Source organism: Myotis daubentonii, chromosome 11 (genome assembly GCF_963259705.1).
Source record: "Myotis daubentonii chromosome 11, mMyoDau2.1, whole genome shotgun sequence".
Classification (NCBI taxonomy): Eukaryota; Metazoa; Chordata; class Mammalia; order Chiroptera; family Vespertilionidae; genus Myotis; species Myotis daubentonii.
The window spans coordinates 26,518,403-26,533,114 of record NC_081850.1 but is presented as its reverse complement, the minus strand read 5'-3'; the positions used below and the strand labels follow the sequence as shown (position 1 = coordinate 26,533,114).

The following is a 14,712-nucleotide window of genomic DNA, read 5'->3' as shown; positions in this document are numbered from 1 at the left end:
TCACATATTGACTTTGTGAGTTGTATTTACAGTTGACTAATCTCATGAAATGTACAATGATTTTGTCTGATTTGTTTCTTACAGAGAAGATGAACTTAATATTCTGGAGATAACATGCTTTACTCCCACCATGTATATCAGGAACTTACTCCTTAAGAGGTCAATTAAACACATAACACATCTGAAGTGTACCATCCCCACAGAAATGAGTGGCTGACATGTAATAATTTTCTACGGAAAAAAGCTTCAGCGTTGAACCTAAGACACTAGAAACCTAGGTCCTCTGCACCTCCAAATGCTCCTACCATCCCCAGCTTTCATGGCCCAGCTAGCCAGTCATGGTGGCTCCCAGGTCTGAGGGCAATTAGATTCCACACAGAAAAAGAACAGGACCAGTCGGTAGGCTTCTGACCAGGAACTCCTCTATGGGCTTCCCTTTTCACTGAGCTTTATGACACCCAGTCAGAATTTTTGTTTTTGTTTTTGTTTTGTTTTTTGTTAATCCTCTCCTGAGGATATTTTTCCATTGATTTCCCGAGAGAGTGGAAGAGAGGGGGAAAGACAGAGAAATATCGATGTGAGAGGAAACACATTGATTGGTTGCCTCCTGCATGTGCCCCAACCAGGGCCCAGGCCAGGGAGGAGCCTGCAACAGAGGTAAGTGCCCTTAACTGGAATCGAACCCAGGACCCATGGGTCCACAGGCCAATGCTCTATCCACTGAGCCAAACCAGCTGGGGCAGAAATTTTTATTTTCCTTACCCACTGTGACCTAGTCTAGAGATTCCTATATAGAACTTTTAAATTTCTTCTAAAGTAAATTTATTTGATTAACAATAGCCTCTACCTCCACATGATTATGGGGAGGGGAGGATTAAAACAATATAATACTAGAAATTATTTAACAGTTCCTGAAAAATATTAAATGCTCAATAATCCTCTCCTTCCCTCATACACTAAACTATAAGGACTATGAAAGTGATATTACATTCCCAGCACTTAGCACTGTGCCCAGAAGATGGTCAGTGGTCAAAAATAGTGGCTGAATGAATAAATGTACAATGAAAGGGAAAGAGGAATCAACACACCCTTTCACGTGGCTTCCTCCTTCTTCTAAAGAGTCCCAGGGCCCTCTGTCCTTTTCCACCACAGGACCCCAAAGGAGAGGCGTGAGCATTGCCTGGGAAAGGTAACCTTGCCCAACACTGTTAGCGCTAGCACGAAAGGTGTTGTTTTTCTTTTATTTAAATCTTAAATTCTTATAGAATTTTTAATACAAAAATTATGTTTTCAGCTATTCCATCACACCTTATTCTTATGGGTATCTGTGTTCATCTTTATGCTTACCCTCTGGCATCACACCTTTACCCCAGGAGTTTAGAACAGTTATGACGGGGGCAGGCACTTGGAATCCATGTCTTTTGAAGTTTCATACCATGGAATTGGGCTCCTCTGGCAATTTTACACAGACAAATATACAGACTGTTAAAACTCATCAGAATGAACACTGTGTGTGTAAATTGGAACTCAATGAAAATTATTTTTTTAAAAAAAGTACATATGTTGTATTGAATCCTCAGAATCATCTCATGGGAAAACCAGACGTCGTCATGTTTAAGAAATCTGCCACATTATTCTGTGCATGGGGCTTATAGTAACTTACATTTTTAAAAATGCTAATCTTGTATTACATCCATTCTCCCTCCTATACGGCATGAGCACAGATACCTCCAGGTAATTACGGACTGTGGAGGCAAATGATAGGTCATGTATGCAGGGTACTGGCATCTAGACTGACCCAGGAAATAAGATACTGAGTCAGCACAACTGTGGCTTATTTTTAAGAACAATGACCTAGCAGGCATTTAGAATCCAGGTCTTTTGATGTCTCAAGCATCAACCATTAGTTTGTAAGGCATCCGATTGACCAGTATTTATATTATTTGGCCGTCTACTGGATCCTCAGTTACATCCGTCTGAGACAGGGAAAGTAATAAAGCCAAAGCTAAATTACAGAGACCACTGTGGAGAGACACAGCCCCTCATTAGAGGATGAAACAAAATATTAGAGAGCCCCCTGAGGGTGACCCGGACTTCCGAAATTAGCAGGTGAAAACCCAAAAGTCCAGTGATTGTGCTCTATCGTCTGTCAGCAAAAACCACTTTCTTTGCTGTTTTTTTTTTTCATGTCTTCAATTTTCAAAGATTAGTTTAAGATTACAGGAGGCAGTGAGTTTTAATTAAAAGTAGATTAAATAGATTAGTGGACTGGAAAATGGAACAGAGCCCTGATGCTTAATACAGTCAATTATTACTAATATTTCTTGTAGTTCCATGAATTCATACTGTTCTATGGCTAAGCCCTATTTTTATTATCTTGTATTTCAAATGTAGTATATGTATTTACAGATACATTTCATGGATCCCTCCTTTAATTACAGCTGTTTAAATTATTTTGTTAGAAGTCTTTATTAAACAAAAATATCATATCTAATCCTTGATAGCACATTGTCATTAACAGAAGTTAATAATTCTGTAGAAGGCTTACTATCTAATTAATAAAAGATTGTGCTTTAAGGAGGAAGGCAATCACAATTTCAGTTATTTCATAGCGACGGTAGGAGAGGAAGCTGGTTAGGAACGTTGGGTTATTGCTTATGGAAGAAAGGAGAGATGACATTGGTTATCCCAAAGGGAGCTATTTTGTGAAGATGAGACAAGAGTCTAACTGCATTAGGAGACAAGATCTAGGAAGTCACTTAATGATTACCCACGTAATCACATTATGAACATGATATTTAAATACTGGGGTCTAAAAATAGCTGAATATTTGAATAACAGACAAGGTTGTAACTGTTATTGAAAATTAAGTTAGATACATGCAATTTATTATTTGGTATTATTTTCCTTCCTTTTTCTATCATATATTTTCCCCTTATTTTTTGGTATAAATTAACCAAATCACCAATTATTTATTGAATGCTTATTTTAGGGAAGGCATTCTGGTAGGCCCTGTGATAACCTTGCCATCAAAGAGCTCATAAATTCATTGGCATTGGGAAGTGGGAGAAAATAAACACATTAAAAACTGAGTGGCTAGACAAGACACAGATGTTCAAAACAGCAGGTGAAATGTCACAAGGCAGCTCCTGCTTCACTGCCTGAGGAACCCTTTGCATGTTCCCTGCAATTCAGAGGTGCCAGTGATCACTTCAACCTTGGAGGATGACCGAGGAATTCACTTACTTTACATTTTAATTTATTTGTACTGAAGTATATTAATGATGTAGAAACATGTGCATGGTAAGTATTCCTTCTACAAGTTTTCACAATTAGATACATCCAGAAACCACTAGCAAAACAAGACGTTAAATATTTCCATCACCCCAGAAAGATCTCTCACAACCCTTTCAGCCAATCCCGTCTCTCCCTCAGAGGCAGCATTTCTTGGTTTCTATCACCATAAATTAGTTTTCCTACTTGAACTTACATAAATGTGAGCACAGAACATAACTTCTTTTAATTTTGGCTTCTTTGGATCAACAGATTCATCCAAGATTCATCCATGTTGTAGATATTCAGGGTGGGGCAAAAGTAGGTTTACTGTTGTATGGAAAATAATACAATAATTAGTAAATAATAATAATACAAGAATAAGCTCTGTTTCATGTTCTCACATCTCTAAACCAACATTTGCCCCACCCTGTGTTTAGTACATTCTAATGCTAATAAAAATTAATAAGTTCTAATAATTTCCTTTCTAATGCTAAGTAGTTATGCTCTTAGTTTCTTGGTTATCTGTCCCGTGAAGTACTTAAAGCAATATTAGTTTTCTATTGAAACATAACAAATCCCAATAAACTATTATTTCATAATTCTTTAAGTCAGGCTTAGCTCAGGTGGGCTTCACTAAGTCCTCTGTTCAGGGTCTGGAAGGCCTAAGGCCTAGGAGCTAACCTGCTGGGCTTTCATATGGAACCCAGGGAATATCCCACTCTTGGGTTATTGGAAGAATTCAGTTCCCCGTGACTATAGGTCTGAGAGTCCCATTTCCTGGCTGGCAGTTAGCTGGGGTCCCCTTTTGGCAACTAGACAACACCTGTATTCCTTATCATTTAACTCCCCTCTCCCCCATCTTCAAGCCAACAGAGGCCCATCAAATCCTGTGCTTAGAATCTGATTTTCCCTCTGCCCTCCTCTTCTGACAGCAACTGGAGAAAATTCTTTGCTTTTAAAGTCTCCCCTTCAAAGGTCAAGTCTGCCATACAGTAAAGCATTAACAATCATGGGAGTGATATCACAATCACATGCTCTGGGTAGTTCAGGTTGTGAAATCTTGGGGGCCCTACCTAGGAATTGTGACTATTACATTAACTGGAATTACTGTCTCAATTTATTTATTTAAATGATTGAAAAGTGGCTGGAGGAGTGAGCAGGGGGCAGCAAAGGTTGACAGTACAGGTCAAAGAGCATCACCCTGGTCTGGACAGGACTGAGAACTCCAGACTAGAAAGAAACCCAGGAAACACCTCATATGCGGCCATTTGTAAAACACCAGGCAGGATTTACAATCTGTTGGAGACTTTTGGAATACTTAATTATAAAGTGATAAGAGCACAGCAACTAAGTGAGCCAGAAGATGAAGGAAAATACCTGCTATTAGAACAAAGAAGTCTAACAGGAAATGAAGCGTAATCAGAGAACAATATCTGGCTAAGCAATAAACTCACTTATATAATCACATTAAGCAGACATCCAGTACTGATTTAACCAAATTATGGTCTATTTTTACTGGGAAAATGGAAGAAGGAAAAGGGGGATGTGTGATATAAGACTGCTAAGATTAAATCTTCCATAATGTAAGGTAAACAGAAATTGGTAAATAAAGAGATACATCTAATTTTAAAATATGAACATAAATGACAGCATAAATTAAAAGAATTTGAGTAGGGGGTGATGAGGTAGGGCAGAGGGCTTTTCTTTTCCATTATAAAATGTGTGCTACTTGAATATTAAAGCGACATAGATTTAAAAATACAAATTACTAAAAAGAAAGATAGCATGCATGCAGACATTTCATGTTTCAACAATTACCCAAATATATTTAACTCATAATCTAAACAGAACTGGCTTTTGTACTCTAAGATTTTTTTTTTAAATTGTATTAGTTTTAACAACTTTATCTCATTTTAATTTTTTTGCTGTTGCTAATGATTAAAATAATTTTAAATCACCTCTACAGAAATCCATTTTTTAATGTATCTCACTTCTCTTCAATCACATCAGCTTGCAAGGGACTGGATATGGGAAGGGAGATTAATAACTGCATCAAAGTTGTGGGAGAAGCAGACTATAAAAAGGGCCTTCCGAACAAAGAAAGAAGCCTTTTTAGGCTCAAAATTTTAAGTAGACTGATTCAGGAGTTACACATTCTGGGAACATTGAATTCTAGACTTCAGCCATGCCCTGAGCCAGGTCCACCTATAACAGGTACAGGGGTTCTTTAACCTGGGGCTTCACGAAGGCAACACAAGGATTTGTCTAGACTCGCAGTGGTTCTCAACCTTCTGGCCCTTTAAATACAGTTCCTCATGTTGTGACCCAACCATAAAATTATTTTCGTTGCTACTTCCTAACTGTAATGTTGCTACTGTTATGAATCGTAATGTAAATTACTGATATGCAGGATGGTCTTAGGAGACCCCTGTGAAAGGGTCGTTCGACCACCAAAGGGGTTGCGACCCACAGGTTGAGAACCGCTGGTCTAGAGTGAACACTCATTAACAAGAACCACACACTGGCTTTCTTATGCCTGTATATATTCCAATAAAGAGAACTGATTCAGTGTGAGGTTTATCAGGCTCCAGTTTCGCCTCACCAAGTAACCGATGACAGCCCTCCACACTTCTCTGCTGAGAAAGTAATTCTACTCCTGCCTGGATCCTCTGTGTTGTCCAGGCTCTTCTCACACATGTTCCAGGTCTGCTCTGGTATTTCTGCAACTTGCTTCACAGCCCCTCTACTCATCCAAATCACTCTCTCTGGAAATCACTGCCTCATGATATGGATCCCTGTTTCTCTAATCCTAGTGCTTTATGCAGCCTTTTCAAAACTCTGTCTATTCTTTGCAATCATGTTGTTGTGAAATGTGGCATTTCCTATGTATCACCATTAAGCATTTCCTAAGCAAGGTGACTTAGGACATTACCATTTAATCTCTTCTTGCATGGGATCTTATTGGTAGCATAATTATGCGATACCTAAGAGACTTTAAATGGTAATGTTCTAAGTTACTCTGCTTATAATTATAGGCAGCTAATTTATATTATATATTTAGCTGAATAAATATATACCAAGAAGCTATATTAGGCTCTGAAATGATGAATGAGATGCACTGTCTGGCCTCAAAAATCATAGAGCTGAGAAGAGAACAACAATTAAGGAGGCGGTTTTAACCCAGTTTCTCATGTGCCGTAATGCAGAGGGCCGCACGAGCTCGGGTAGCACCCGAGAGGGACACTGAACACAGGCGTAAGCGGGGGTGCGAGGTGGCTTTCATAAGAGGCCACTCTGACTCTGATCATTATTTCGAACAATATTCCTTGATGTAGGAAAACAAAATCCACTTTATTTCTAACTTCTTCTTCTCCTCACAGAGGCCCCACTGAACTCCCAGCTCACAAACTTTCCCACCTTCCTTCCTGGCATGACATCCCATTAGAACCTAGATTCTCAGCGGATGTGGAAAGAGATTGCTCCGTGTAGGGAACACGCACAGTCTCAGCTTGTGTGTAAAAGATTCATGTCACCGAGTCCAGCATTTGCTGGCCACTCCACACTAGCATTTTAAAAAAACAAATAGCAAACACACAAAACTTCCATGTCTTAGGGAAACACAACAGACGCGCTTCCTGTTTGCTCTGCCGCTCTCAATGGTCGGGAGCTGACAGCTGCAGCAGGAATCTCACTGTCAGTTCCTACCTTTCTCGACTCCCTATAAGAAAAGAATGGCGTCTTTACAATTCTTTTCACAAAACCTCTTGGCCCACATGAGCAAATCGAACTTTTAAAATGACTGCATCTTTTAGAGTTACGTGGAGACAGAAAACATTTACACTATAAACTATAAAATACCAGAAATTCCACTGGAGCAGTACCCTGTGTGTGTGAATACTTTTCCCCCCAAGGCTGAATATTCTGCAAACTGGTGCCTGTTTAAAGAATTTGGAATAGCTCACTGGAAGACAAAAAACAGAACTAACTTTTCAAGCTCCAATCCAGCACAAGAAACAGCAGGGAAACTTATGAGTCAAAAATTAAGGAAGAGAAAAAAGGAGGCAGCTGATTGCCTACACTCCACTGTTAAATACAATGATGCAGAAAAGTGCTAAAATTGTCCTATCTAAAGAAACTTGACCTTGAAAAACCTGGGCCTGCACAGGGGGTGGGGCAGAGTATGGGGACAATGGGCCCCACAGCAAGTGCAAGTTGTGTGGCCAGAGGGATGGCTTTGGGGAAGAGGTGGGGGCAAGTGTGGCCTCTTTACCTCATTGGGCTGCCCGGACATTGCACAGGCGGCTGGCTCCAGATGATCTGAACTCCAGAGCTTGTCTTTGACCACCCATAGGAAATGGTTACAGCAGCTGCAATGCAGAAATACTCAAACCCTATGAACCCAAGTATGGAGTTGATGTACTGGGCAGACACATAGATGCCTCTGGAAAGTTGCACAGCCATATACGTCCCAGCATAGAGAGGGGCCTGCCTTCCATTATGAAATCTCTTACTGAGCAGTTAGGAATAAACTTATGTGTAAGAACATTCTATAGTTGATTCTGTAGAAAAAATAATGGAACTTAAACCCATTAATATATCATGTACACACGTTTTCAGTAGCAACCTTATCTTCAGGATCCAGAAAAAAAAAAAACACCCTCAAAAAACCATAATCATTGTGAAAAGAGTCAGTCTCAGTAGTTATCTCAAAGGACTGATGGCAAGTACTATATCTTCAAACACTATTAAAGGCCAGGAAACAATGAAATGTATAATACATACATTAAATGCTGAGATTTAAGAATTGGCAGCTTTGGCAAGAGGGGGCATAAGGACAATAATGGCAGAAGCAGCATTTGACAGGACGAACGCTGGTGTACCAGGCCCCTGAGTCTCTGCTAGCTGGCAATATATTTATTTATTTTAAAAATACAACCATATTTAGGTGGCATTTTTTATAAGCTGAAGAAAGGCTATGTGACTTTTCATCAGAACAAAGAGGTGCAGGGTTTCTAAATAAAAGGGATTCTTCCAAAAAATAATAAAATAAGAAACTTGATCTCATGTATAAGATTTAACTTAAAAATTACCTCCATCACCTACCATAGCACCTCATACTGAAATGCATAAATTGGAAGGAGCAAAATCTCTAAAGCTTTAGCCTTGTATATATCAAAGGTCTTAAATTCTCGATGGCCTGGAAGCTAAGAGGAGCTCCTTTTGACATGCCTATGTACCTAGCAAGGTGGGTCAGATGCAAGGGATCATATCCTAGTGGTAAGGTCGAGGAACTAAGGAGGAGCAACTAGGGCAGCATCCCAATGGCAGCTCTGGAGAGATGAGAGTGTAAGGAAGAGAAGCGCGGAAGTAGGGAGCAGATTCTTGCGAAGAGTCTGAGGCTGACTTTGGTTGAGGATAAAACCAAACCACCTTTCTAGGATGCTTACAAGGTACAAAGGGAGGAGGTCCATGGCCAGAGGAGGAAGACCTGTGATAGACACCACCTCCTGGATGGTCAAAATTATTGCTTTTATGCTAGAAACAATTTTTAAAAGTGAACGTTGACATTTCCTGCTAATTTGTAGAGTTAAATAACTTGGTGGTTCTTTTTAAAAAATATTTGTTTGAATACCTGCGTGAAAGGATCTCATTTGAATACAATGTGTCGCATGTGCTCTCTCTCATTAGTAGGAAGAGAATAAAGAAAGCATCTGCAGAATAAAATATATATGGAACATCTGTTTAATCTCCAGTACAATTTTATCACCTATATAGAATGCTACTAGATGTACCAGATACTAACATCAAAGCAAAATGAAATATCTAAGGTTGGCTCAAAGGATCTTTCGGGTACTTCTGTGACAGAGGCAAGAGAGGTGACAGAAAGGCTGCTCAATTTTTACTATATTGCTAGAGGTAATTAACAATATTTACCAGATTAAAAAGTATATTCACCTTTCCACTTACTAATAGAGCTAAAGTTACAGTGATTAGTGAGTTTCTTCTTTCTAAAAACTCATGTTTCTGTTTCATTTTTCTCTTAATGTACTTTCCAAACATACAAAATATTAAATAGCAGTGCATATTATATTACTTAGTGAAGTTTATTTCAATGGCAAATCTCTATTGCTAGAGCACACTCCTAAAAACCAAGATGTGGGATGGCCTTGGTGTGATACGTAATAAGTGTAATCAAGTCAACAAATGGGTACACAAAATTCAGTTTAAAAACTCCCAGACACTTAAAATAAAATATTTCCATATAAATAAGTTAAAATATTTTCAAAAGGGTTGTGGGAGGATGGTAGCAGAAGTGACATAATTTGTTGTTCTTTCTTTCCTGAATAAAAATAAAAATGAATATGATAGAAAAAAATTCCATAGTCAACATCTACAACAGACTTAGGTGACAAGGAATTATCATAGATACAAAAATACAAATAGAAAACAACTAACTAGCAATAGCTCTAAGATATAGAGTATCAGTGACTTTGCAAAAGGAAGCAAAGAGAAGAGAAGGAACCTGTCAAAATGCCACCAGGTACAACTGGAATCTAATGGGTCATTTTGAGCAAAGAAATAGTAACTGGGAGAGGATACTGAGGTTGCAATTTGCAGGCTGGAGCAAGAGGGCTTTGAGAAATTCTGATGGTAGTCTGACTCTGGACCCAAAAACTTCCTAAAACTAACAGACTGGCAGTACATACCCTCCCAGGATAACTTCCCTCACTCTGAACAACTGTTAGAAACAGAATTCAAACTAAGTGCTACAGAGATGATAATGTCTAAAAGGGAAAAAAATAAATAAATTTTAAAAATAAATAAAATGGGCAGGGTATAGAGAAGGAAGACTTCAGAAAATATAAAGCCATCTATTTTATTACTTTGTAAAACAAGAACTCTGGAGTGGCTCTGTTGATTATACAATTTGAACTCTGGCTACCCCACATTGTTATATGCTATATTTGTAAACCAAGCATTTGTTTTGAAAACTTAGAAAGAAAAAAAACTAAAATATTTAATTAATAATTTTGTATCCATTTACACTGAATTATATTAATTAATGTTTTGTACTGATAATACATTGGTCTTAATAAACATTTATTTTATGTAATCAATACTTTTAATATTTAATTAATACACTTATATGGTCTTCAGATAATATTATAGACATTGGGGTTAAATAACACAGTATTAAAATTAATTTCACCCCAAAATATTAATTTCACCCACTTTTTATTTTTTTTAATGTGACTACTTGAAAATTTAAAATTATATATGTGTTTATTATAATAGAAGTTCCAGGAAACAAAGGAAATAAAGATCATTAGAAAACAATATAGAAATGTAAATACTGACTAAATATTGGCATTAAAGGGATTAATCTGTATTGTAATGATTCTAAAAGGATATTTGTTTTTTAGCCTTAGCTGGTTTGGCTCAGTGGATAGAGCGTCAGCCTGCGGACTGGAGTCCCAGGTTCAATTTCAGTCAAGGGCACATGTCTGGGTTGCAGGGTCAATCCCCAGTAGGGGGCATGAGGGAGGCAGACGATCAATGATTCTCTCTCATCGTTGATGTTTCTATCTCTCTTTCCTTCTCTCTTCCTCTCTGAAAAATCAAGAAAAAATATATACTTAAAAAAAAGATGTTTGTCTTTTAGAGATACATACAAAAATGCTTATAGATTAAATGACAAGACATGGAGAGAGGGTTGAGAGAAGTAGGTGGACGTTTAGAGGAAACCATATTGGTCATGAACTCATCACCTGAAGTGAATGGTAGGTACACACAGATTTGCAATACTCTTCATTTGAATGATGTTTGAATTTTTCCATAATCACAATGTAAAAACCAAGAACAAGAAACAAATCTACTTCTATAAATTGAAAAACACTTAAAGAGAAATAAAGATGGCTCCACAAGGTGCAAAATAAATGGGAAGAATGTCAGAATAAAGGCTCCTTTTCCGTAACGTTAGCACCGAGATGGGAATGGAAGGAGGCGTCACTACAGCCGGTCAGTTTTTCCATTTATGAAATGTTCCAAATCTTTATGAACCATCTGGAGAACAAGGATTTGGCTCCATTTCCATTCCACAGTAATAATGAGACATTTATTGAGAAAGAATGTCAAAAGGAACAGCTTTTAATGTGGCTATATACACACACCAGAAACTGAAACACTTAAAGCAGTCTTCACCCCAATTTACAAAAAAATCACACATAACATAATGTCAACAACAACATCCAATTATTCTGGTAATATACTACAGTGTAAAACCAAAATTTGAACTCTGACAGAATCTTGGTTTTAAGATTATGTTATAATACTGCCAAAGATTTTTTTAGTAATGAGATAACCTTCCGTGTATTATTCATAATAAGGCATTTTTTATATTTAGCAATATAGATATAGGAGAAAACATATATAAAACGATCTAGAAACAGTATTTTTTTTCCAAAGGAGCATTTTATGAAAGACTAAAAAACCGTGGATTTCCAAGTTTTTGCCTCTTCTAGTTTGCTCTCTTTCTGAATTTTCATTTTTTAGACAAAAATATATAGATCACTCTATATAATTTCTAACATAAATGTGTGTGGTGTTATAAACTTTGGATCAAATAGCAAAGTTTGCTCTGGCCTCTCTTTTCATTATACTCCAACTCCAGTCTAAAAATAAACTCTGGCCACCAAGTAACCAGGAATGGTACAGAAGAATGGGTACAGAGGATATAAAAGTGATCTTTAGTGCCCATTTGGTCAGACAATGTGTTATGCCCCTCATGTGTGTTACATATGTAAGTCTCATTTGAACAACCTTGTGAGGTGAATGCATATTTATATTTTATTGGCAAGGAAATTGGCGAATAATGTTCTCTTGGGACTTCAATTTAACTTAACAAACCTTCCTCGAGTGCTTCCTTTGTAGACACTGCTGATGGTGCTGAGAAATCCGAGAAGAATTTTTATTTATGATATTATGCCCATTTTATTTATGATATTATACCTGCCTTCCATTCACTCATAGTTTACTGGGGAGGCAGACCAAAGAGGAACTGATCAGAAATTATTGTATGATAAGTCCTGGGGAAGTGCAGGTGATTCCTAGCCTTTTCATGCGCCAGAAAGGCTTCTGAGATAAAGTGAGACGTCCGGTGGGCTACAGCGAGTGGGCACGGGTCTCAGGATAGAGAAAGGGAAGTGACTCAGCAAAGAGAACAATGTGTCTTCCCGGGGAAGGAAGAAAAATGGATGGAAATAAACTACAATCGACAGGGTAGGTCCCAAGAGGAAAAGCGGAAAAGAGAAAGGAATACAGAACAAGAAAACATAGACAGGGAAATAAACATTAAAGAAGTGGTCCCTTATACTGTACTCATCTCACGTGCATTTGGCATGGCCTGGTTTTTTAACCAAAAGGGAAATGTAAAAAAAATAAAAATAAATAAAAATTGTTTGCACCAACCCCTGGCTTTCTTAAGTGCTCTCGATCAGTAAATAATAAGCTATCTTCATCATAATCTCTCTCTCTCTCCTTCCACACAGCATGGGCATAGCTAGGGAGTTGCGTGCTCAGGAAAAAGATGAAAGAGCTGCCTCCTCCGTGTGGAATTCGTCTTGGTGAACTCACGTGCACAGCTACGTGCAGGAGGCCAGACCCCTTCCCTGTTCTCGTCCAAGTGTTTCACAGCGTCATACCCATTTTCACAGTATCAGCTGCACACGGAGCGGGTGGAGCAGGCTGCTTCCTATCTGCTGACAGTTGTCTTTACCAACCTGTTAGCCTGAAGTGCATTCTACAGAGCGCCGGGGAACGATGCGGTAGTGGAAAGAATGATTTCAGTATTAGAGCAAGGGCCGCTGTCACTGCCAACTTGACTCCCTTAATAATAACGAGGGGAAAGGCAGTTGGCTGAGGGGCAGGTGAGAACACTTTGCAGAAGGCCGAGTCCCGCGGGAGCCCCCTGTGAGGCCAGCACCGAGCGAGCGCAGGCCTGCCAGGACCCACATGTGCAGCTCTGGCTCTCAGAACGCCACGCATGCTCTCAGCCGGAGCCAGCGGGCAAAGAGCAAGGCGTTGGACAGTGTGCACGGTCCTGCTCGCTCTTAAACACACGCTGGGGTTCACAGGCTTCGTTTCAGCATTCGGAGCTGGAATCTGGGATGCCTGGGATGTTGTCATGTTTAAGCAAAGTCACCGAGAACTGATCAGAGATCATCAACTGAAATATGCATTTCTGCATAATGGGATATTAATGAAGGAATAGCAGCACGGTTAATATGCCAAGTTCTAAGACATAATGTTGTTCTGTCAGGTTTTTTTTTCTATTTGATTATAAATAACCAACATTTTGGCATTACATGAGAAGCAGAGGTTCCGTGAAAGGGACAGGAAAGTAGTTTGATTTCCTTCCTCTTCTCAGACCGGAAGGTAGAGGACTACCTGAAGCCCTGAGCTGCACATGCAGCACAGTGTCGCCGAGGCCTGGCCTGGCAATAAAGATGGGACTGCTGCCTGCAAGTGTCAGAGCGGCGCCTGGTGTGCGTTTGCGGAGTTGCCACTCTCTCCAGGGCTGGCGTGCTGACAAAGTCAGGAAAACAGCCCGCATTCCAGGTGAGGGCGGGTGGTGGCAGTGGCTAGGGGTATGGGGGCAACGAGCCAAACAAAACAGAAAACCAGGACAGCTAACAAAGAGGAAGGTTGTGCAGCTGACAGTGGTGAACAGGATCTGGAGACAATTCTGAAATGGAGAACAAATGTCTGATTGTACGCAGTGTCTGAGGGCATGACCCTGGATGCACCGAGAGCTGACCGGCTACAAATAGCAAGAAAAATCAATTCAGCTAACCACGATTTACACTAACTTTCTCACATGGCAGGGATTCTGGAAGTAGGCAGATCCTGGCTTTGGTTTAGCTGCTCACCCACGGCAGAGCTCATGGTCCTCTTGACATTCTGATCATGGTTGCAGGTTACTGCAGCAGTAAGTCATCACCACATGCCCATTTTAAAGCCGGACCATGGGATGGCCCATGGCAGAGCATTTACCCTCAAACCAATCCCTCAAGTTAGGGAGGAATGCAACCATTCTAGGAAACATGTAACTCATCTATAAGATTGGGGTCTAGAGTGACTAACCTGATCTTACTTGCCTGGGACTATCTCAGTTTTAGCACTGAAATCCAGATCTCTGGAACCTTCTTGGTCATAAGCCACTGAGGGTGGGTGGTCACTGTGCTGGTGTCACATGGCCATCTCTGATCAATTTTCCTGAGAAGAAGGGCTCTCCACCTATTACCTGAATTAGAGTCTCTTAGTCATAAAGAGTGGAGGATGGTTTTTGTTCTGACCGATTCTCTCAACCGTGGCTGCACTCTAGAATAATCTGGGAAACTTTAATAAAAGTGACAATGCCTAGGGCCTAGGCCCTGC

The 14,712-nt window shown here is 39.5% G+C and overlaps 1 pseudogene; it reads left to right on the top strand.

Annotated features, from left to right (window-relative positions):
- The first annotated feature begins 6,476 nt into the window (after positions 1-6,476).
- LOC132212700 (PRELI domain containing protein 3B-like) lies at positions 6,477-8,167 on the top strand (annotated as a pseudogene).
- Positions 8,168-14,712: the final 6,545 nt, after the last annotated feature.